This window comes from Cervus elaphus, chromosome 5 (genome assembly GCF_910594005.1).
Source record: "Cervus elaphus chromosome 5, mCerEla1.1, whole genome shotgun sequence".
Taxonomy (NCBI): domain Eukaryota; kingdom Metazoa; phylum Chordata; class Mammalia; order Artiodactyla; family Cervidae; genus Cervus; species Cervus elaphus.
This window is the reverse complement of record NC_057819.1, coordinates 12,740,190-12,763,216: the sequence shown is the minus strand read 5'-3', so window position 1 is coordinate 12,763,216 and position 23,027 is coordinate 12,740,190. Positions and strand designations below refer to the sequence as shown.

The window sequence follows — 23,027 nt, the reverse complement described above, 5'->3', positions numbered from 1 at the left end:
AATAAATTCATAATTTCATATGCAGTCCTCTGCATTTTCTCGATTCCATAACCGCCGGCTCCACCCTGGCCCTGCATCATATTTTTGTGTGCTATCTTGGATGGGTCATCCACCTCTTCTGGCCTCACTTTTCTGTCTGTAAAATTGTATTTAATTTTATCTACCTCTGGCACTTTTGGGCTTCCCAGGTGGCACAGTGGTAAAGAATCCATCTGCCAATGCAGGAGATCCCACAGCTCAAGTTTGATCCTTGGGTCGAGAAGATCTCCTGGTAAAGAACCCACCTGCCAATGCAGAAGACCCTGGAGACTTGGGTTCAATCCCTGGGTCAGGAAGATCTCCTGGAGAAAGACATGACAACCCACTCCAGTATTCTTGCCTGGAAATCTCATGGACAGAGGAGCCTGGCAGGCTACAGTTCATGGGGTTGTGAAGAGTCGAACACGACTGAGCGACTAAACATAGCACAATGCAATCATATCCAGAACACTATATCAAGTGACCATCGCAAGGATTAAGTTAGCTAGTAGATGGCAGAGGCCCTCCCTCAGGTCATGGCACACAATACCCTCACAAAGGATGCTAATTCTTCTCCTTTTTATACTTTTGTCTTTGTGACCTCACTTTTTCCCCCAACTCCCACCCTTGCCCCCAGTTTTATTTGACAAATAAACCTGGGAGGATAGTTTCCTCTAGCTATTTCCATCCTGTCTAGACTACGGATTCACTTTGGTAAACAAAATCATGAAACTATCCTCATGGATCCAGATCTGGCTGAGCTGGAGAGTCACAGAAAACCTGATCACAGACTCTCCAAACAACATTATATTTCACCTAAGGATCTTTGGGGTTGCAGAGTAAAAAAATAAAATAAAATCCTCCCAAGAGAAAATGGAGTGTGTTCCACCTGAATGGTATTCCATGATATCTAGCCAAAAACCAGAATTCTCGAACATGCAGGATCTTTTTTGCTATTGTTTATTTATTTTATTCATTTGTTTATTTTTGGCTGCCAGGGTCTTTGATGCTATGAGCAGGTTTTCTCTAGTTGAGGCATGAGAGGGCTACTCTCTAGTTAATGGTGCTCAGGCTTCTGATAGCAGTGGTTTCTCTTGTTGCAACACTAGGGCTTTAGTAGTCACAACACGCAAGACTAACAGCCCTGCAGCATGTGGAATCTTCTCAAGTTTAGTTCAGTCACTCAGTCATTTCCGACTCTCCACAACCCCACGTATTGCAGCACGCCAGGTCTCCCTGTCCATCACCAACTCCCAGAGTCTACCCAAACCCAAGTCCATCAAGTCGGTGATGCCATCCAGCCATCTCATCCTCTGTCATCCCCTTCTCCTCCTGCCCCCAATCCTTCCCAGCATCAGGGTCTTTTCCAATGAGTCAACTCTTCGCATGAGGTGGCCAAAGTATTGGAGTTTCAGCTTCAGCATCAGTCCTTCCAATGAACACCCAGGACTGATCTCCTTTAGGATGGACTGGTTGGATCTCCTTGCAGTCCAAGGGACTCTCAAGAGTCTTCTCCAACACCACAGTTCAAAAGCATCAATTCTTTGGCGCTCAGCTTCCTTCACCATCCAGCTCTCACATCCATACAACTACTGGAAAAACCATAGCCTTGACTAAGGAATCATCCCAAAGCAGAGACCAAATCCATGTCGCTTGCACAGGCCGGTGGATACTTAATCTCTGGACCACCAGGGAAGTCCAAAGACGTAGGATCTTAATGCCATAGAGTGTCTCCTCTTGTGAAAAGTATCCCAAATCAAGAATCAAGCACAGGCCACTGAAGAGATGCCCCCTGGGAAAATCTCACTCAGGCCATTCTTTATCAGGTCTGATTCTATCACGTCTGTGGAATCACTATGATTTACAAAGACACCGCACTGTCCTCCCTCTATTTGGATTTCACAAGCATGAATTATGCCAAGTGCCTCGGCTGGAGGCTGGGAATTCAGAGAAGGAATTCCTGGCCCCAGAACCGCAGAGCCCAGCACTGAATCCATCTTCACACAAGCAAGTCTTCCAACAACCCAGCATTTAACAGACTAGAGAGCATCTTGCTAACACAGGCAAAGTTGAGTGACAAGCCAAGTCCAGCATGTTCAGAGTGTTGTTTTAGTCGCTAAGTCATGTCCGACTCTTTTGTGACCCCAAGGACTGTAGCCCACCAGGCTCTTCTGTCCATGGGATTTCCCAGGCAAGAATACTGGAGTGGGTTGCCATTTCTTCCTCCAAGGGATCTTCCCAACCCAGGGATCGAACCCGGGTCTCCTGCAGCTCCTGCATTGCAGGCAGATTCTTTACCACTGAGCCACGTGGGAAACCCCAGTCCAATATGGAGGAGTCTAAATGCATCTCCCAACCAAGAGGCCAGACTAAAATGAGAAGAGTTGGGAGTAGGGATTGGAGATGGTAAGAGGCAGGTGAGATGCAGGAAGTCAGAGTAAATGGGTTGGGGGTGGTTAAGTGGAGGCAATACCCCCAGACAAGGCTATTCCCAATAGGCTTCTCCCTTCCTGCCTCTTACACATGCATGCTCAATTTAAAAAAGAAAAGATTCACCTTTCTGGCCTCTTGGTAGTCCATGGGGCACAGTTTGGGCTAGAAATTGTAAGCAGAGGTCTGCCAGGAGGATTTGCAGAGAGTTTCGATTTCTCATCAAGGAGAAAGACTAAAGAAGAAAGCTTGCTGATACCATCCCTTTCTCCTTCTTGTCTGAATGCAGACGTGATGCCTGGAGCTGAGGCAGCCATATTTGAACATGAGGAAGACAGGCACAAGCAAAAAGGCCAAATGATAAGGATGGTGGACTGATAAAAGACAAAACCAAATCCTGATGATCTCATAAGGCAGTGTGCTTCTGAACTGTTCACATATGAGGAAAAGAACAACAACAAACACCCTCTCCTTGTTTAAAGGGCTGTTCAGTCAGGCTTTCTGCAACCAAAGGTCGTCTTAGGGGATTCAAATTTCTTTCTTGCTATACAGGGCTGTGTGGTACCACACAAAGGTGTGGTACACCTTTGTTTAATGGGCTGTGAGTGGGACACATATTCCACCTGATAAAGTGTTTGTAAAACATCAACTAATCTTTGAGAAGAGGTCTTTGTGAACAACTAGAAATAATCTAACTGCCCAGTGGCAGGGATTGTCATTGTTCAGTCACTAAGTCATGTCCAACTATTTTCAACCCCATGGACTGCAGCACACCAGGCTTCCCTGTCCTTCACTATCTCCCTGAGTTTGCTCAAACTCATGTCCACTGAATCAGTGATGCCATCCAACCGTCTCATCTTCTGTCACCCCCTTCCCCTCCTGTCTTCAATCTTTCCCAGCATCAGGGTCTTTCCCAATGAGTCGGTTCTTTGCATCAGGTGACCAGAGTATTGGAGCTTCAGCTTCAGCATCAGTCCTTCCAATGAATATTCAGGGTTGATTTCCTTCCCATTGACTGGTTTGATTTCATTGCAGTCCAAGGGACTCTCACGAGTTTCTTCTTCAGCGCCACAATTCAAAAGCACCAATTCTTCAGCACTCAGCCTTCTTTATATATTAGCTAAACCTTGGTGCATCTTTATAAAGGAATTCTACCCCTAAGAAATAATGGTGTAGAGATAAAATTATTGTCAAGGAGAAGTGAATTCTATTTTTAAGATTTTTTTTATAATTGTGCCAAATAGCACTTTTTTTTTTTTTTGGCTGCACCAGGCAGCTGATTGGATCTTAGTTCCCAAACCAGGAATCAAACCAGAGTCCCTAGCAGTGGAAGTGAAGAATCCTAACCAGTGGCCCACCAGGGAATTCCCTATATTAAGAAGTTTTAAAGCAGTTATCAAACAATATGGAAAGAAGTATCTAGAAAGATAGTCACCTGAAGGTAGATAGTGGTTGCAATGTGAACTTCTGTTGGTGGTGGTTTTGTTCTTTTCCATATTACTTGAATATTTTACAGGTATATATAATTTTTGTGAATAAAAGCTGTCATTAGCAACATATGCAATCTCTTTATTTTCATTTAGAATGCATATACCATACCCAGAAGACTGGAAAGATATATGGTAATATATGAATACTAAGCCCCATGGGGTGGGATTACAGGTAATTTTTTTTCCTTATCTGCCTTTTCTACTTTTTCCAGTAATGAATATATATTACTTGCTTAATTTTTCAAGTTTTGTTTTTGAAAAGTTACTCCTCTCATTATCTTTGCCAAAGCCTCCAAACCTCCCCTTGGGAAATATTTTAATCCAATCAAGATCTTCTGGTCCCAACAACAAACTCCAGGACTGGCTTCCTGTGATTTTAAATAACTAGGAGGATGTAAAATTAGGAGACGGTGGAGTCCTCAATTCCTGGTCATCATCAACTTTCTGAAGCTGGAAGCCTCAAGAACTCCCTGAATTGCTTAATCCAACCCATTGGTATTGCATTTAAAACCCCAAAGCAAAAGACACAGGGTGATAAGAGGGAAATCCCACCTCTTGATACCAGAGATAAGAAATTCTCCATCCCTTCTCCTGGGAGATAAATCATGCTGACCCACTCTCCACGGATCCCCTCTTGGAAGAAGGATCATAAAAATATGGCAGGCCAAAGCATTTGGGCAAGTTTGATGGAATGACAGAATGTCAGGAAAATATACGATCAATTGAGCAGAGGTGGCTGTCAGTTTGGGGGCTCTCTGGAGTTCAAGCATGCCCATAAAAGAACTCAACATCCCAACGACTCCCCTGGGGAGAAAGAGATCTCCCTTCAGATCCAGCCTGTCACCTAACATCGGAGAGCCGGGTCCCCCGAGGAGGAGGGGGCAGGGAATGGTTTTATCTTCGCCTGAAAGAGCCAGAAATGGAAGAAAGGAAGGCCAGAGGGGTAGACAGAGGGGTCTTCTCAAATGATTTAAGGCTCCAGATCTTCCCCCCCAGCCCAAGTCCCTTTGGTGCCCTAGGGGTCCCGGAAAAGTCAGCCCAGAGAAGAGCAACCATGGAAAACAAGATTCCCCAGGCCTGAGGTGGGAAGGAAGATGGAGGGCCCAGTTGCCGCTGTCTCACAGGACTCACGCACAGGGCCCCCAACATGCGTGACCTCGGGTTCACATCAGCCCTGCTGATCAAAAGAGGCAGCTCACTGCGTCCTGCCCAGGCTTCCCCATCCTGGGAGGATTCAAAGCCACCGGGCTTCGCGGCTGGTGTGGCTTCCATTAACCCGGAGGTTGGCGCTGCGGAGACTTCTCCAACAGTTGAGCATCAAACGTAATGAATCATGAGAAACCAAGAGCTGGGGCCAGCCCATCGACCTTTAAAGCAAGATAATACTACTCAAAGGGAACGTAGCTGTAGCTCCATGAAGACAAACGGGATGGGTGCACGCGCCCTTCAATTTCCACAGCAGACAACAGTCTGCAGTGATCTGGAAATGGGAGTCCCTTCATCCTTTCCCCTGCTTCCTCCAGCCCCTACCCCACTGGGCCAAGCACACTTCTTTCTCAGATGAGCAGGGTGGATGATGCTGTATGACAAAGAGCATGCTCAGGGCTCAGTCACTCAGTCGTGTCCAACTCTTTTTTGACCCCATGGACTAAAGTCCACCAGGCTCCTCTGTCCATGGGATTTCCCAGGCAAGACTAGTGGAGCAGAATGTCATTTCCTCCTCCAGGATATCTTCCCGACCCAGGGATTGAACCCACGGCTCCTGCATTCGCAAGCAGATTCTTTACCACTGAGCCACCTGCAAAGCCCCACATGAGATGCAATTGCTTAAGACAGCATTTTGCATAAGGAGGTCCTTGTTATGTCCCATGGTTTACAGCATCAAGGCCAATGTAGGTCTTGGTCTCTTGCCCAAAGAAGTATCAATATGCCCTCCTCAGAATCCACCAGGGTTCTGAAACATACTAGATCATCTAAAAGATTGTGTGTGTGTGTACACACCCACATTCACACCTTTAGTTTTTCCATTCTTCAGCTTCTGCGTTGCCCCCAAGTTTTGCATAGAAATAGATACAAGGTATTTCAAGATCTAGACCAAATCCTGACTTCAAGGAATCAGATCAATTTCAGGCAGTGCCTGGGTTCAGCGAGAGGCCAGTCTACCCAGAAACGTAAACCAATTCCAGTCAGGGCTAGGTGAATACTCAGCAGACAGACGTATTGGCCCCACATAGGCTCGGCTCAGACACACACACTGGAACATGCACCACACACTCACACACACACACAGGCGTACTCACACACACACACACACACACACGGGCGTACGCACACACATGCATACACACACTCATTTTGGGCCCGGCTGCCATAAAACTTAAGACACTTATATAGGGGTGAGAGGTCAGGAGGGGGGAAACATTATTTTCTGTTATTAATTACACCTTATCCATTCTACATGTGCTGCACTCGTCTTAGATAAAGTTACAGTTCTATTTTATTAGGAAGCCTCCGGGATCATGTAAAGGGGGATTTCGGACTGAGACAAAGGAAATGGCAGGATGGGGTGCAAGGAGCGGGGGGCGGGTGGGCGGGGGAGCTCATTTGTTCTGCTGCTCTGAAGCCCAGCCAGTCTCCTCCTAGGCCATTTCCAGGACTGAATCTGCACATTCTTGAAATAGCTCGCTCTGCACACACCAAGTGAACCTGGTCCCCAAATCAACGCGGTCGTTCATCGGAACTACAGGTTTCCTGAAGGGAAGGACAGGACGTGAGAGGGAGAGAGGACGGTGAACCAGCTACTGCTGGGTTCAAAGAGAGACGTGAGGCCAGCTAAGTGGGGGGAACTTGGAAGTTCAAGTCCATATCCGAGTCACCCGTGCCCGCCCCACCATGGGCAGCCGCTGGAGAGAACGCCTTCTTTGCTGGGAACTCCCACCAGTGAGAATAAAGGGTGGAGATGGAGTGCTGGTGGGTTAGGCAGATGGAAGACCTCGGGGTTCAACAGGAGGAATCTCTGAGCTTCTTCACCCTTGGATGACAAGTAGAGACGACTCGATTGTCTACCATGAGAAAGAATAAACTGAAACTCCCCGGGGGGCACAGAGGAGAGAAAATGGCAGCACGGAAAAGGGACTCCCTCATTTCCAAGAAGCAGCCAGCAAAGATTCATGAGGACAAAACCTGGATTTAAATCCTGGGCCAACTCTTTCCCTGGGCAACCTACCCGTTCTCCCTGAACCTCAGTTTCCCCAATTTGAAAACTAGGAGAAATCACATCAATAATAAGACAGATCACACCACTGTCATTAAGAGCAGCCACAACATTAAAAGGGCTGTGACCGTCATCAGAGGAGTCCGCCCTTCCGAAGGCACTTACTATAACAAAATAGGAAGCGCATCAGAGCCATAAATCACCGTGCAGATATAATTTATTGTTATTAATATGATCTGCCCTGTCTTTCTCCAGCTTCCCCCCCCCACCCCCCACCCCCCGGGCTGCCAGGAGAGTCTGCGCTCTGTCATCATGCACTTGAAGACAGCTTGTTTTGTCCCTTCTCCCCCTCTTGTTTCTAATCACAACGTTCTAATTCTCCAGCTGAGGTTGAATTCAATTCTCGGCTGGAGTTAGATGCCATATATTACCCCCTGTCTCGGCAGCAATCTGGCTTCTGTCTCCTGGAGCCGCCATGGGCCCTGTGCTTCCTAGGCACCAGGCCCCAGGCTCGGCTGAGCACGGGTGATGGTTTACAGCCCATGGCTATGCAACAAGACATCTTTCTAGGATCCCCATTTTACACCGCAGAAGACTAAGTCTCAAGAAAAGTCTGGAACTGAAGCTCAAAGACTTGGGCCACCTGATGCAAAGAGCTGACTCATTGGAAAAGACCCTGATGCTGGGAAAGACTGAAAGCAGGAGGAGAAGAGGGCGACAGAAGATGAGATGACTGGATGGCATCACCGACTCAGTGGACATGAGTTGGAGCAAACTCAGGGAGATAGTGAAGGATAAGGAAGTCTGGCGTGCTGCAGCCCATGGGGTCGCAAAGAATTGGACACGACTTAGTGACTGAACAACTATAGGAAAGACAGCTTGATTTAATCCCAAGAGTGTCTCACTCCAAAACAACACATCTTTTGCCTCCTGAACACTTAACAAACAAAACACTGGGGTTCTGTTTGTCTGTTTTGGTTGGCGGGATTTTAGTTCCTGGACTAGGGATCGAACCTGGGCCCCAGCAGTGAAAGCACGAAGTCCTAACCACTGGCCATCAGGGAATTCCCTTTCACCATATTCTTCTTCCTCTTCTTCTTCCCCTTCTCCTTCTTCTTTTTCCCTCCTGAATACTTAACATCACTCCACTGAGTCTTCAGACAACTCGGGATCCCCGCCTGTTATTAGAATGTCCATTTCACACACGAGGGAACTGAGACTCGAGAATGAATGGGGATACCTTAGAAGAGCAGACCCTGCTGTCCCGAGTTGGGTGAAGCATTCAGCAACCCCCAATTCTGATTTCAAGGAACAAACCAGAGGACGAGGAAGAGGGGGAGAGAGGAGGCAGCCTGCGGTTAGAACGAACGGCTCTATCTGCCCATCAGAATGTTTCCTGGGGGTCCCGCCAGGAATTCAGGCCTGTGGGCCCCACTGGGAGTCCTGCCAATGAAGCCAGGGCCCTGGATGCCTTTGATCCTTCCCCCCTGTCCATCCCTCCCCTGATGTAATCCTGCCTCGAAGCCCTGAGGTCTACTTTGTGATATCCCAGCAGTGGCCCCCAGGGCACCAGGCAAGCAGGGGACTTTGAAGGCCTGGCGATGCTGATAGGGAATTCCACGTTCTAGGAGAGAAAAGAGAGTCAGGATCAGTCACCTACTAGTCCAAAATATGACAATTCAAGTATCACATCTGCCTACTCATTAGCTCTCTGTATATTCTGTCTTTCTCCTTGTAGGACTGTGTCTTTGTGTTTCTGTTTCTCTTTGCAGGTACAGCCGGGTATTTCTGACCCTCTCCTGGCTCCTTTCCTCTGTATTATCTATGTGGGGGTAATTCTCTCTGTCTCTCTCTCCCTTTTTCCCCTCTCCTTTCCTCTTTGTCCTTTTCTCTCCTGTGTTTCTTCCTCTCTGTGTCTGGGTGTCTCTCTCTTGTCTCCTTCCGTCTTTGGACTCTTTCCACCTCTGCCTCTGTTTCTCCCTCTGTGATCTATCTACCCGCTTCGATGTCTCCCAGGAAAGCCCAGTCACTCCACAAAACCATTTAGCAGAGGCAACAGCAGCAGTCGGGAAAACAAGGCTCAGGCAGGGAAGATTCACCCTAACCCAGAGCCACAGTAGATGGTGAACCTGTCCAAAGCCTCAGTCACCTTCTGTCTGTCACTAAGGACGAGACTGGCGTCACAGAGGACCCAGGTCACCTCAAGTATCTGAACGTGGTGTTAGAAGAGAAAAATACTGCTGATGGGGAGATTCCCGGGAGGTTTGCTACTTGGGGGTGAAGAGCCTCCACTCTCCCTGAGAACCTTTCAGACACACTAATCAATTTCCAGTTCACTCTTCCAACATTTCCAACATTACTGGGGGCTGCCAAGCCCACACTCACAGATTGATCTCCATTGCCAGGTTTCCCACCAGTTATCGCAGCCAAAACTGTCCCCTTGGTGAAATCTTGGAGCGTGTCTAAATTTTGAAACTCTGTGAACCAAACGAATGCACACACGCGATGCACCAGGGTCTTCCAGCCATAGCCCCGTCCCTGCCTTCAACACACACCATTTAACCTATCAAGCCTCTGCATTTATTGGGCTATTTCATTAACCTTCTTTCATCTTTCATCTAAACTTCCCAACAGATCAGTGACTAGGATTCATCCTCTTTCTATAAACTGAGATGTCAGAAAACTGGGATTCAGACAAACACAGTGACTTGTCCCAGGTGACACAGCCCTGTGTCACCTGGTGTCACCAAGGTGGGCATCTCCTTTCACACGTAGGAAAGACAACTAGAAATTCACCTGAACTTTGTTTTTGCTTTTTTATTCCCTGACCCCTCCACTCATGGATCGATCACCTCAGAGCTGGATTTTGCTTCCAGGCCAAGCATGCTGGGTTATTTAGCTTTCAGAACCCATACCAATGCAAAAACATAATTTCTCTTCTCTAGAAAACTGCCTCTCTTTTTTTTTTTTTTGGCTTGGGAAATGCTGTTTTCTCCTTCATTTAGGGGCAGGAGACATTCCGGATATTTAGCTTTTGGAAGGCAAATTTGGCATCCGGATTGTTTTCTGCCTTATTAAACTTTTCAGAAACTGTATCTCTCTTAAACAGCCTGTGGGGGCTCAGCCGCCACCCGTCTCCACCCTCCACCCCCAAGGACCCTCTGCATCAGCCCACACGTTCCCGCATCCCATCTGCCACAGGCTGAAGCCAAAACACATCCCGGGGAAAAAGCCGGAGAGGAAGGGGCGAGGCGGGGAGAGAGATGTCTAATCATCGCCCAACCTTTGAAAAGTATCCCGAGCAAATCGAGTTTGTCTAAGACGCATCCAGCATTTAACATTTAATGGGAGCTGATCCGTTCAACGCACCACATGCCGCGGGTAAATGGATCCTTCCCCTTTAAGGGTCTGTTGACGTTAGGTGAAGGAGAAAAACAGTTGTTATGATTCAGAAACTCAGGATGAACCCAATTAATCAATGCTGAGATGATTTGAATCATGTGGCAAATGCTTGGTCACCTCTCTGATATCCTACCCCTGTCCCTGGGAAGACGCAGACATGATTGATGTCACCTGTGACCACTATGTCTCCAGGCCAGACCCCCCACCCCTCCCTTCCCAAACCCGGCAGACAGAGAAACAAATTAGATCCAAAGACCCGGGATCAGTTTCAGAGGGGACAGGCCTCCGGTTGAGGAGGGGGTGGTCTCTGGGGGGTGCCTGGCCTGGTCTGTCTGTCACAGGCGGGCAGAAGATAGAGGCCAGACCATATGGGGGTGGTGGAGGGGAGGCACGCTCAGGGATGGGGTGGTCAGGGCCTCCACCGAGTCTTGAGCCTGGAGCATGCCTGTATCTTCGAGGGCTTAAAAAAAAAACTTTTTTTTTTTTTTTTTTAGTGTAAAAATAATTGCTCAGGCTTCCCCTGCCTCTTAGAATTACATTCAGGCATGTCTGCCCTGAGCCTCAACTGGGAGGAAATGGGGTTCGAGAGGGAGAGGGTAGGAGAGAGTGTTCATCAGAGTTATTTTGATTGCTTTGAAAGTCTCTGCCTGTTACACACACACACCATTGCCTTTTCCCTGGCAGCCTCTGTGACTGCCCTCACTGATAGGAATCTCCAGCCAGGTCAGCTCCACATGCCCATTGTCACCGCCACTATTTTTCTTAATTCCTTTTTTTTTTTTTTTTGTAGCCACACCTCAAGGCATGTGGGATCTTAGTTCCCAGACCAGTGAGCAAACCCCAACCCCGTACAGTGGAAGTGCAGAGTCCTAACCACTGGACCACCAGGGAACTCCCATTCCCAGTTTTTACATCAGCCTCCTTTCCCTTCTCCCTCCCCCAAGAGACAATGGACCATAGGGAAGGGGCCGAAATGTGTTCTTAAATGCCTTGGTTTCTAAGAACAGACTCTCATATTCTCGAGGGCGTTATTCCTATCCACACTCATGCACACATACATTGTTTTCACTCCTACTCCAAATCGCGTCTGGGGTTTATGAACTAACCAGGAGGCCTGGTCGTCTCTTCCCCTCTTTTTCTATCTCCTTATTCATTCCTTTTTTTTTTTTTTTGCCGCACTTCAAGGCATGCAGGATCTTCATTTCCCAACCGGAGGATGGACCCCGCGCCCCAAGCAGTGGAAGCTCACAGTCCTAACCGCTGGTCCACCAGGGAAACCCCTCCTCATTCATTCTTTTTTTGTTCTTTCTCTCCTCTTTGTCTTTCATCTCCCCCTTCCTCTCCTACCACCCTACTTTTATTCATTCCACAAACATTTCCGGACCACTGCAGGCACCTCCAGGGGCCACGGGGGAAGATGAGGAGATAAGGTCCCTGCCTTCGGAGTCTGCAAGAGAGACGCACAGATGAGAAAGCAGGGGTGCCCCATTTTCTCATTTTTCTCACCTTCTCCCCAAAGTCTGTGCTGCGGGGGAGCTCATCAGCACCTTCAATCCCGTGTCTGGATTCTGACCTCAGAGTCTTTCCTGACACCAGCCTTTGATGGGGAGCACCGCCCCTGAATCCTTGTGGATAATTCACTTTTCCCTCCTGAGATGTCTTCCATGATGTCTTCCGAAACCTTCTAGTCATCATCCAGCTCTTCTTTCTGCCAAGTCACTGGAAATACAAGACAACCAGAACCTCACTTACCTTGTCCAGACTGGATCCCAGGATCCAGCCCCTAGCTCAGTGCCCGGCGCGCCGTAGGTGGTCCAAACACCTGCTGAATAAACGGCGTGAAGAGGGCTGCACCCGCTTTCCACTCGACATCACCTTACTGACTACAATGTGCTCATTTTTCTAAACAAATAATTACATCTAGTCTTCTTCCAGAAAGACTTTCAGATTGTTTACCATGCAGATTCCTAGGCCCCTAAAGATGTGGATTCCTTAACCCAGGGGTGGGGCCCTGGGAACCATCTCAGGGAATTCTGATGCGAGCCCTCCTCAGACTGCCCTTTGAGAAGCGCTACGGTGGACAATGAGGAGCCATTGAAGGTGTGGGAGAAAGAGCAGGACTTGGCAGGTTTTAAGAAGGTCCTGGTGACCGCGATCTAGCAGATGAAGCAGCAAACGAGGGTGGGGGTGGGGGAGATAATTAGGAGATGGAAGTTCTAGAACTCTCTCGAGCGCTTAGGGGTAAAAACCTTCTTAGAAGGGGGTTTAGGGCACTCAGAGCATGTTTATTTGGGGGTATCTGAGGAGAACTCACATGGGATTTCCAGGAGGCTTCCCGGGTTTCTTTCACCTCTGCCTGGGAGAAAAAGCCATTAAAATCCAGAAACTGGCAGGTCTCAAGTGGCGAACTGGCCGAATTCATGAAGAAAATTTGAGAAAGGAAAGATGGGCCCCCCTTTCCTTCTTCATTTCCTGCCCCCCTCCATTTCCGAAAGCCCCTTAGCAGCGCCCCCACACCTCCTCCCGCAGCGGCCCCCTCCCCAACCTGTAGGGTCTGGAGGGACCAGGCTCCCGGCTTCTGCCCTCCCAGGGTTCTGAGAACCGCATCTGGCCGCGGACCCTGGGCTCTGGCCGGCGGCATCTGTTTGCAATGTTTGAGTCAGTAGTTTTATTTCTGCTCGGCGGTATAATATAAACTATCCTGTTACACAGCAGGCAAACTGGGCGCGGAGCCGGCCGCTCTGCAGTCCTGCAGCAGGACCAGAGCAGAGCTTAAATGAGCTGGTGGGCTCGGGCAAGGCCCCTGGAGCAGCCCAGAGGAAACGGCTGGTCTTTGGAAAGTTCTCCCCAGCCTGGGCCTCTGCCATTGGAATCCCAGGGCAGTTGCTGGCTGACCCCGGAAATCTGCACCACCCACGACACCCATACTTGCAAGCACACACAAATTCCCCCCTCTTGCCCACTTCCTGAGGTTGCAGAGAAAGGCTACAGCTATCTGCTCCAGGGGTGGATATTAGCCAAAAGCTTGACTTCTGCTCTCTCTTTTTTTTTTTTTTTTTCTGTTTTTTTTGGCCTCACCTCAAGGCATGCAGGATCTTAGTTCCCAACCAGGGATCAAACTGGAGCCCCCTGCAGCCAAAGCACAGTATCTTAACCACTGGATCTCCAGGTAAGTCAAAAGCTTGACTTCTGGAGTCATCCTGCCTTGGCGTGAATTCTGGCCATACTAGTTGGGGCACAAGCTTTCTTGTGCCCCTTGTGAGACCTCCCCGGGTCTCAGTTTCTGCATCTGTACAATGGGACTCATGATCATCCATTCCACGTAACAGGGCTGTTTTGAGCCCTCCATCACGCAGTATCTGCAAAGCACTTGGCAAAGCACCCCGGTGTGGTGGGCACTCAATAAACATTCACTGTTACCCAATCAAATCTGCCTCCAATGTCGGAGACCCATTCAATCACTATTCAATCACTAGGACGTATGAAGTGAAATGAAAAGAAAGACCCAACCAGCATTGGAAGCAGTCACTGGGTTTGATCATTACCCTCAGCCCAGCTGGACAGATGTGCATTCCCTCCCGAGATGCTGGGACAAGTACTGGGTTGGCCAAAAAGTTGGTTCAGGTTTTTCCATACCATCTTATGAGAAGACCCACATGAACTTTTGGGCCAATCCAATGTAAAAGGCAATCCAACTTCTCCCCCACTTCTCACAGGATCCCCTTTGGGGGAAGGGGTGCTCCCAACTTGAGAGGAGGAGACAATCTCCTATGCCTGCCTCCCCCAGAGAAGCAGATATGGAGGGCAGTCCTGAGACTTGATGGAGGGACAGGACCCTCAGTCCTCTGAATCCCCATATCAGTGGGGAGGCTTTGGGGATGAAGAAAGAAAGAATCTATACTCTGGGAGGGGCTTCCCAGGTGGCTCAGTGGTAAAGAATCCACCCGCTATGCAGGAGATGCAGGTTCAATCCCTGGATCGAGAAGATTCCTTGGAGAAAGAAATGGCAACCCACTCCAGTACTCTTGCCGGGGGATTCCCATGGACAGAGGAGCCTGGTGGGCTACAGTCCATGGGGTCGCAGAAGAGTCAGACACAACTTAGTGACTAAATAACAATGAACATACCTGGGAGGCCCCTCACCCGGACTAAGGTGGGTGCTATCAGCCCTGATGGCAGTGTGGGCACTGGACCTCTCTACCACACCACAGACCTCAACCCTGGACATTTTCAAAGACAGAAGGACAGTCCCCATGCCCAGGGCCCCAGCAGCCTCCCTGACACCCTTGCCTACAGAGGAAGACTGAGAGATCCCTTTCATTGTCTTGTTTTTCTATCTTCCGTGTTCAGTCGCATCCAGCTCTGCAACCTCAAGGACTGCAGCCCACCAGGCTCTTCTGTCCATGGAATTTTTCAGGCAAGGATTCTGGAGTGGGTTGCCATTTCCGCCTCCATTTTCTTTCTTTAATAGAAATTTTTCTACTCCATTTTCTATCTTTAATGCCGAGTCTAACACTTTGCATGTAATAGATCCTCAACAAATATTGAATGTGTGAATTCACACATGTGTGTTGCAGTGAGTGTTGTGTGTGTGTGTCTGGTGGGCTTCTAGGAAGGTGTGTGCACACAAACATGATAAAGATGCTTGTATCTTGAGAAGGTTGCATAACCCTGTGCACACTCGTGTGTGCAGGCAAGGGTGTCCCTGAAGCTAGACATAAAGTCCCTTGAGGGCCTGAGGAGTGTCCCCAAGACCCTGCCTGGGGATAGACACACCCTCAGATGCCCACCCCAGAGGTGGCAGGATGACATTTAAAAATTGAAGATGGGGTGTGCTGGGGTTGCTAGGTCATTTAAACCACTGACAGAAAACACTTTCTCTGGAAAAGAAACTAACCCCTAAAGACCCTTATGCTGGGAGCTGGAGGGGGCAAATGTCCCCTGACCCAGGACAGCCAAGGACCCACCGCACAGCAGACCTCAGATCCCTGCAGCCAAGGTGAATCTGCGCAGATATGGTTTTCTGTCCCCTGTTGGCTACACGTCTCACTGACCAGTTGGATCATCTGTCTCTGCTCAGTTCCTCTCTGTCTCTCTGTCTTTGTCTCTTTGTCTCTCCAGGTCTGTTTGTTTCTCCCACTCACAATGTCTGTCTATCTCTGTATCAACTCTGGGTCTTTATTTTCTCTCCACTGTCTCTCTCCCTGCCTCTCTTGGTTTAGGCTTCCTTCTCCGTCTCTCTCTGTCTCGGTCGCTCCCTCCCTGAGTCTCTCTCCTCTCTGCTTTCTCTCTACCCAGTGTTCCTCTATGCGCATCAGTACCCTTCCGTGCCGGGTGTTTCTCCTTTCATCCATCAACCTCCCAGCCTGCCTCCCTCTGTCTCCTCTGCGCGTCTCTCTCTCCCGATCTCAGTCCGTCCATCTCTGCCCCTCAGCCTGGGTCTCTCTTCTGTGTGGGTTTGTCTCTCTGCATCTCCCTGCGCCCCCGCCCTCCCCGTGCCTCCCCGGGAACCCGCCCCACCACGCGCGCCTGCGGATCGTCACTCAGCGGCCCTGCCCGATCCAGCGCGCGGGGCCCCTTTGTTCGCAGCTCCCTCCTCCTACACTCCCCCCACCCCCGCAACGCCCTTCAGGCCCTGCTTTCCCTTCCTTCTTCCCAGCCCAGGCAAGCTGGGCCATCTCTGCAGCCCACGATGTGGAAAAATGCGCCGCCGCCCCGGGAGCGCCGGGGCAGAGGGAGGCTGAGGCTGGACCACCCCGACGACACCACGGTGGGGGGAGGGGGGCGCCATGAAGGAGACACCCCCCCACCACAGCTTCCTCCGCCCAGTCCCTCCGGTACAGGAAAGCTGGGAAAGGCTAGTTCCAGGCCTTCGGAGGCGGGATCCCACCCTTGACTCCAACCCCGACTCCATCCCTGATTTGAGTGGCCTTGACCAAGCAGAGCCCTTCTCTGGGTCTATAAAATAATACCCCAGGCTTCATCTGACTAACTGAAGGCACAATGGTTTTATCCACTGCTGCCTGCCCCTGCCTCCAGCCTCCCTCAGTGGAGCCTCTGGTTCCCGGTGGAGTTGATACATTGACTGAAACCTGCATCCCAAGATCCTGGCATCAGCTGGGTCCTCAGGCTGCCTCCATCCGCCTCCCTGGGCACTAGCGCCTGCCTTGGCACACACCTTATCCTCCCAGCTCCCTGGAACAGAATAGGAAAGCCTGAGATCTCTGAATGAAATACTCTGCTGCCCCAGGGAGTTACCAGGAATGGAGATACCAACATAAATCAGCCCCCAAAGCAGCCATCAGCACGTTTTTGGAGCTGTGGATCACAGCGTAAGGAATAGCCCTCGATCCAGGAACAACCCACTTCCTGGGGCTGTTCTGCGTCCCAGGTGTCTTTGGGTGTCTGTGATCATATCAAGGATGATCCAGTTCAGTGTCAGATTTAGGGCAAGGAGATGGGAATTCTCTCCTCTGTCACAGTGCCTGCTCCCTCGACTTTCTCTGCCCTCTATTTTTTTTTTTCTTTTTTTTTAAATCTTTTGGCTGCCCTGCGTGGCATGTGGGATCTTAGTTCCCCAACCAGGGATAGAACTCTCGGCCCCTGCATTGGAAGCACAGAGTCTTAACCACTGGACTGCTGGGGAAGTCCGTCTGCCCTCTATTTTTACCTGTCTGTCTCTGGGCCACTTACTGGCTGAGCACCTTGAGCAAATGTCTTCACCTCTCTGACTCTCGATGGTATGCAGTAAATTGCAATACAGCTGACTTACTGTGCTGCTGGAACAAGTGTAGCCCTAGCACTAATAATAATAATAGAAAGAAGAAGGGGGAGGAGGGGAGGCTGAGGAGAGGAGGGGTGTACCATGTCTATGTGGGCCTTAAACAAGTATTCACATAAGTCACTCTGGCTGGATACACATGCAGGCATTAGCACCCAGAGCTACTGGGTCTTAGAGACCCTCCAGGCCAAGGCTAGTTACTCCAGACCAGACCTTCACCCTCCAGCCCCGCCCTGCCCCCCCACCACCACCCTTGGCCCAGTGGTCCCAAGGGCAGGAGGCCTCAGAGGAATCCCAGTGATGGGATTAGAACCCACTTCTCCTGTAGAAGCCCATCCTTGGGCTGTGATCAAGAAGCCTTTGGGGAACCTCCCTTGTGGTGCAGTGGTTAAGACTCCATGCTTCCAATGCAGGGGACATGTGTTCAATTCCTGGTTGGGGAACTAAAGTCCCACATGCTGCATGATGAAAGCAAATTGCATGCTCTAATCCCTGTACCACCATGATTTTGCAGTTGGAGTAACTGAGGCCCAAAGAGGTTGAGAAACTTCCACAAAGTCACACAGTAAGCTGAGGACAAAAGGAAAATCCCATGTCTATCTCAGGCCCTTCCCTCACTTCCTCCCTCAGGGCTGTGGCAGGCTCCCTGACGTGGGAGGGAGATGCTGAGGCCCAGAACTAGGGGGTTCCACCTCTGTTTGCCCTCCTGACTCAATGTGGGCCTATAGGACATCCTCCACCCCCTCGCCAGGCCTGTTTCCCCACCTGGATGCCGGCTGCACCAACTGCCCTGAGATCCTCTCGTTCTGTGCTGTAGATAAAATCAGAACCTGCTTCCACCAGAATATGCCAAATTTACATGAAGTGAGTCCCCACTAACAGCCTCCTCCCTACTGGAGGGTGTCTGAAGCCAGGAATTTACTGGCTGTGTGACTCTGAAAAAATGACTTAACTTCTCTGTGCCTTTTAAAGGGAATAGAACCATATATTGTGCACAGCATAGTAAGTGCTCAATAAAAACGTCTGGTATCATTATTTTTGCTCTGAGTATCAACACCTGATCTCTTGTTTCCCTTACTTTCAACGTCTAGACCTCCAGTCCTCAGTTGCCTCCACCACCAGCTCAGTCCTTGGATTACAAAGAGGTAGGTGAGAGACCGTGGGTGGACAGCCCGCAGTGTAGACTTGTGCCGCTGGCTAACCGCCCAGAGCCAAGGCTGTGCACTCCAGTGGTGACCACCTTTGAAGTTACTGCCTTATGCAACCCTTGTTCCACCCCCATCCTCCTGTTTGCCTCAGCGTGACCCCGGGGAGGAAAATGCAGCCCAGGGTCAGTAATCCTGGGATTTCTTTCATATGACTCAGAAGAGAGCTGGGAAAGGCTGTCCCAGAGGCAGGATACTGATGGTTAGGAGTGCCTGCCTCTGAGTTCAGCTCCTGACTCAGGTCTCCCTTGGTGTGTGACTTGAGGCTGGTGACAACGTCTCTGAGCCTACACTTTACTGTCATGTGTTAAGAACATAGTTCATACAGTCACTGTGAGAAACATTTGGGAGAAATGAAAAAGCCAGTGTCTCAGAATGGTGCCCTGCACAGAGTAGGTACTTAACAAAGGAAGGGCAATTGTCCTAAGTAGTTACTGATGGAAGCGATAAGTACAGAGAAGTATTGTTATGAAAGGGTTCACTCAAACTAAGACTTGAATCCCAACAGGGTGAGATGGGAAACCAACTTCAGCCTCAGTTTTCCTCATCTGTGAAGTGGGGATAATCCTGCCTTGCCAGGAAACCAGCTGAAAATTGAAACCAGGTTGTTGACAGAGAAGGTGCCAATTCCCACCACCGCAGCCCTAATCCCTGTGCACCTCCTCTGTCTTCACTCCCAAGACTTCGAATATGGATTAGGGGGTGTTTACACACGCACACCACATCATATTCCTCAAAAAGAGGGGCCACTGGGCCAGTTATTCAAATATTTCCCTTCTCCCAGTCCATCCTTGCCAACCATCGATTGGCAGGCGTCTGCTGAAGGGCTCCAACCCAGCGGAACTCTCGGGGTAACCGCCTCCGCCCGCCCTCGCGGGTGTAGACCCTGATTCCCTGGGACGCGAAAGAGGAAGAATGTTTGTGCAGCCTTCAAACGACTTGGCAGCCAACAAGAGGGAAAAGGCCGCTCCGGGGAGAGTTCAAATTGAAATTACACGGAGGGAAGAACGTGCAGATCAGCTCTGAAGCTCATAAAACAGAGCGAGGTGACTGAGAACAAACACGCCTCCAGAAGGAAAATGGAAAAGTTCGTAAAAGGCGCTTTTCAAAGCCTGGCAGGGATGGGGTAGGGGGGCCGCAGGGAGGGGGTGAGCCAAGGCCCCCAGGCAAGGCCAAGGCCCCTCCAGCTGTTCCGACCCGGGGTCTGGGAGGGGAGAAATTGGCCCAACCTCCACCTCCTCCAACTGGAGAAGTCAGAGTTCTCTGGTCCCCTCTCCTTCCATGAGCTTGGCCCGCTGGAAACGAGAGGAGATGGGGAGAGTGGTCCGATCTCGAACCCAAGCTGGGTCTGGGGTCCTGGGGAGAACCCTTGCCACTGGATGTTGCTGGCAGGATGTAACAAAAGCTCAGTCCTGAAAGGCAAGGAGGGGGTAAGAGCACTCCATCACTGACATTCACTGGAGATCGGGTCATTGTTTGGATTTTGCTCAAAGAACACTTGGAACACAACATTGCAATTCAACTATACTTCAGTAGAAAATAATTTTAAAACAAAGAGCACTTGGAAAGCCTATTGAATCCTCCAGAGGCAAGAAAGCCCACCTCCCAGCCCTTCTCCGCCCCCCATCCTCCCATCCTCACCCTTTCCTTTCACCTGGGAGAAGGCCAAGGTCGACCTCTAACCCCAGACGGTGCGCCCTGCGCTCTGCGCTCCAGGACTGGGTCCCCGCAGCCGCGCCCGGGCTCTCGGAGTCAGAGTCCCCGCGCTCAGCCTCCTATGCAATTCATTAACTCTGCAAACACCCAGGTTATTCGCCGGACGCTTTAAGGAAAAGCCTGGAAGTTAACCTCACGCCCCTCTCGTACTGCCCGAAGGCACCGCCATTGGAAGATTCTCGGAAAAGATCAGTCGCCGCCGCCCGGAATCCCGGCAGCCCCTCGCCCCTCGCCCCTCGCCCCTCGCCCCTCGCCGGCGGGATCTTGACCCAGGGACTTTCTGTAACCACTTACGGGGAGCGCAAAGCCGGAAACTGGTCCCGATGCCGGACCCCGTAGCTTCCTAGGTGCTTCTACAACTTCCGGCCTCAGGGATCCCCAAGATGGGGAAACTGAGATTCGGAGAGGTTAGGGTGCCCCCAAGACAAGCTGCCTGGACGAGGCGGAATCGGCCTGAAACGAGGGTTTTACACGTTTCCAGTCCCGGTTGGGCGCGTTCCGAGCTGCCTTTCTGACCTCCCTGAACTGGATCGGCCCCGGGGTAGAGCCCGCAGACGGACGCGGCCTCCGACCTCAGTTGCCCTGTGGGAGAGCGCTCTGGTGTATTTCCCTGGTCGTCATCCTCCCCGGAGGCCTAAGCGGCCTATTTCCCGACTCCTCTCCTGCCCCTCCCAGCCCTTCCACCCCGCCACTGAGTTCCTACAGTTTCCTGGCCAGAGCCTCATTTTTAGCAAAAGAACTCAAACCCAGCCTCTTCACTCCCAAGCCTGCGCCTGTATTCTTTCTACAGGTGGTTCTCCAACCTTAGGGAGCATCGCAGTCCCCCACAGGGCTTGTTGAAATCAGATTACCAAGTCCCTCCCCCAGAGGTCTGCGGTGAGGCCTGAGAACTTGCATTTCTGACAGGTTTGGGGGTGCTGGCCCCGGAATAGATTTTGAGAACGACTGGCGAAGGAAATGACACCCTGCCCCAGTGTTCTTGCCTGGGAAATCCCATGGACAGAGGAGCCTGGTGGGCTACAGTCCATGGGGTCACAGAGTTGGATATGACTGAATGGCTGAGTACACACACACACACACACACACACACACACACACACACACAGCTGAAAAAGACCTGGGTCTGCAGGACCATCACAGCCTAGAATGTGTGTCCACCTCAACACTGCCTTTCAGCGCTTTGGCCAATACATCCATGTTCCTGAAGCTGGGAGAGACCCAGTGCCCCAAACGCCCTACTTTCTGCACTGGAGTTTCCCCATCCCATCCCCCTTTCCGAAAGCTCTGGAATCAGAGCTTAGGGGTCTCAGATTCTGGCAGGTTCCACAATGTAGGCTTAAGAGGGATAGCTATCCAGTTGATGGAGGAGGGGCAAAGGATCTCGGCCTTCTAGGGCTTCCCCGATGGCTCAGCGGTAAAGAATCCCTGCAAAGCAAGAGCCGCACAAGACACAGGTTTGACTCCCGGGTCGAGAAGGTCCCTGGAGGAGGGCACGGCAACCCACTCCAGTATTCTTGCCTGGAGCATCCCATGGACAGAGGAGCCTGGCGGGCTAAGGTCCATGGGGTCACAATGAGTCAGACACGACTGAAGTGACTTAGCACGCATGCACACACACAGGCGCAGCCCTAGCCACACTCGGAAGAGACCTGTCACCCAACCGATAGCGGGTCAGGGAAGATCCAAAGCACCCTGTCTTACCACCTCCAGGTAATTGTGGGACCCAGGCTTCTGTATTCCAGCTCTTATTTTGTCCCCAAGTTCTGCGCACAGCTCGGTGTTCCTGGGTCATGTCATAAAAAGATTTACAAGACGATGTAAAACTGGCAGTAAAAACAATTAACTTTAATGGCACCTCAGGTGGGTGGCTGGGTGGGACGGAGGGAGGGCCCAGCGCTTCCTCCTTTCCTGACCGGGAATCCAGGTGAGAGAGAGGAGCTGCTTGCTGTCAGGCAACCCTTTGGGTTCCGAGGTTTGAGGTTAAATCAAGAAGAGGACTGGACTAGGGGGCCAGAGGAGAAGGGTTCAAGTACCACTTGACGGTTCCCAGCCGAGCAATCCCGAACATGCCTCTTAAACACTCTAACACTCAGTCTTCTTATCCATTAAATGGGAATCTGCCTGGTGGAAATGTGTGAGGGGAAAAAAAACAAAATACTTATCAAATGGGAAGCTGTAAAAAGAAGTAAATCTATCAAGTCTCCTCCGGGTTGTGAGAATGGCAAATGAGATATATTTGGAAGGGCTTCCCACATACCTGACGTTTGGATATGTTTATTAAGCCTGTATGTGAGTGTGCATGTGTAATCAATGTTAGTTTCCGGAGGACCCAGCCTCCCCAGGTATAAAGTGAAGCGGAAAGACCAGCCCATGACAGAGGCCAGAACTCCCTGTTTCAGGGTCCCCACTTAACCAGCATCACTTACATGTAGATTTCCTGCTAAAATTGACCTGCTTGTCCAGCCAGTGACCTCGGAAGCGACCCCATGCTCAAGCAGCCTGCAGCCCCAGGCTTTGAAAGTGACCTGGATTTCTAGAAAACTGGCAAGGAAATGAGAGTGCCTAAGGGGGGCAGTGGGGGAGGGTCTCTGCCTCCCCTGTGCCCTGGTCCAGTCCGGAAAAACTCTAATTCTGCAGGTCTCCCCGGCCTGGAGATAATTAACTGTCCATTTCAGAGAGATCCCTGTGTCTGTGTGTGGCCCTCACTAGGACCAGCGAGAGATGCCCTAGCGGAGGGTGGGCTTAGGGAAGGAAAACACCCACTGGCCTGT

General features: G+C 50.5%; 1 long non-coding RNA gene across 2 annotated transcripts; it reads right to left on the bottom strand.

Annotated features, from left to right (window-relative positions):
• Positions 1-6,417: 6,417 nt before the first annotated feature.
• On the bottom strand, positions 6,418-20,796 carry LOC122693293. 2 transcript variants are annotated; one of them, XR_006340850.1, is made up of 3 exons: positions 20,551-20,796; positions 12,061-12,273; positions 6,418-6,689 (listed from the first exon to the last, which is right to left on the bottom strand). It is a non-coding gene; the product is annotated as an uncharacterized LOC122693293 (long non-coding RNA). The 2 variants fall into 2 exon arrangements; XR_006340849.1 differs by lacking the exon at positions 6,418-6,689 and adding an exon at positions 7,947-8,776.
• Between the last annotated feature and the right edge of the window lie 2,231 nt (positions 20,797-23,027).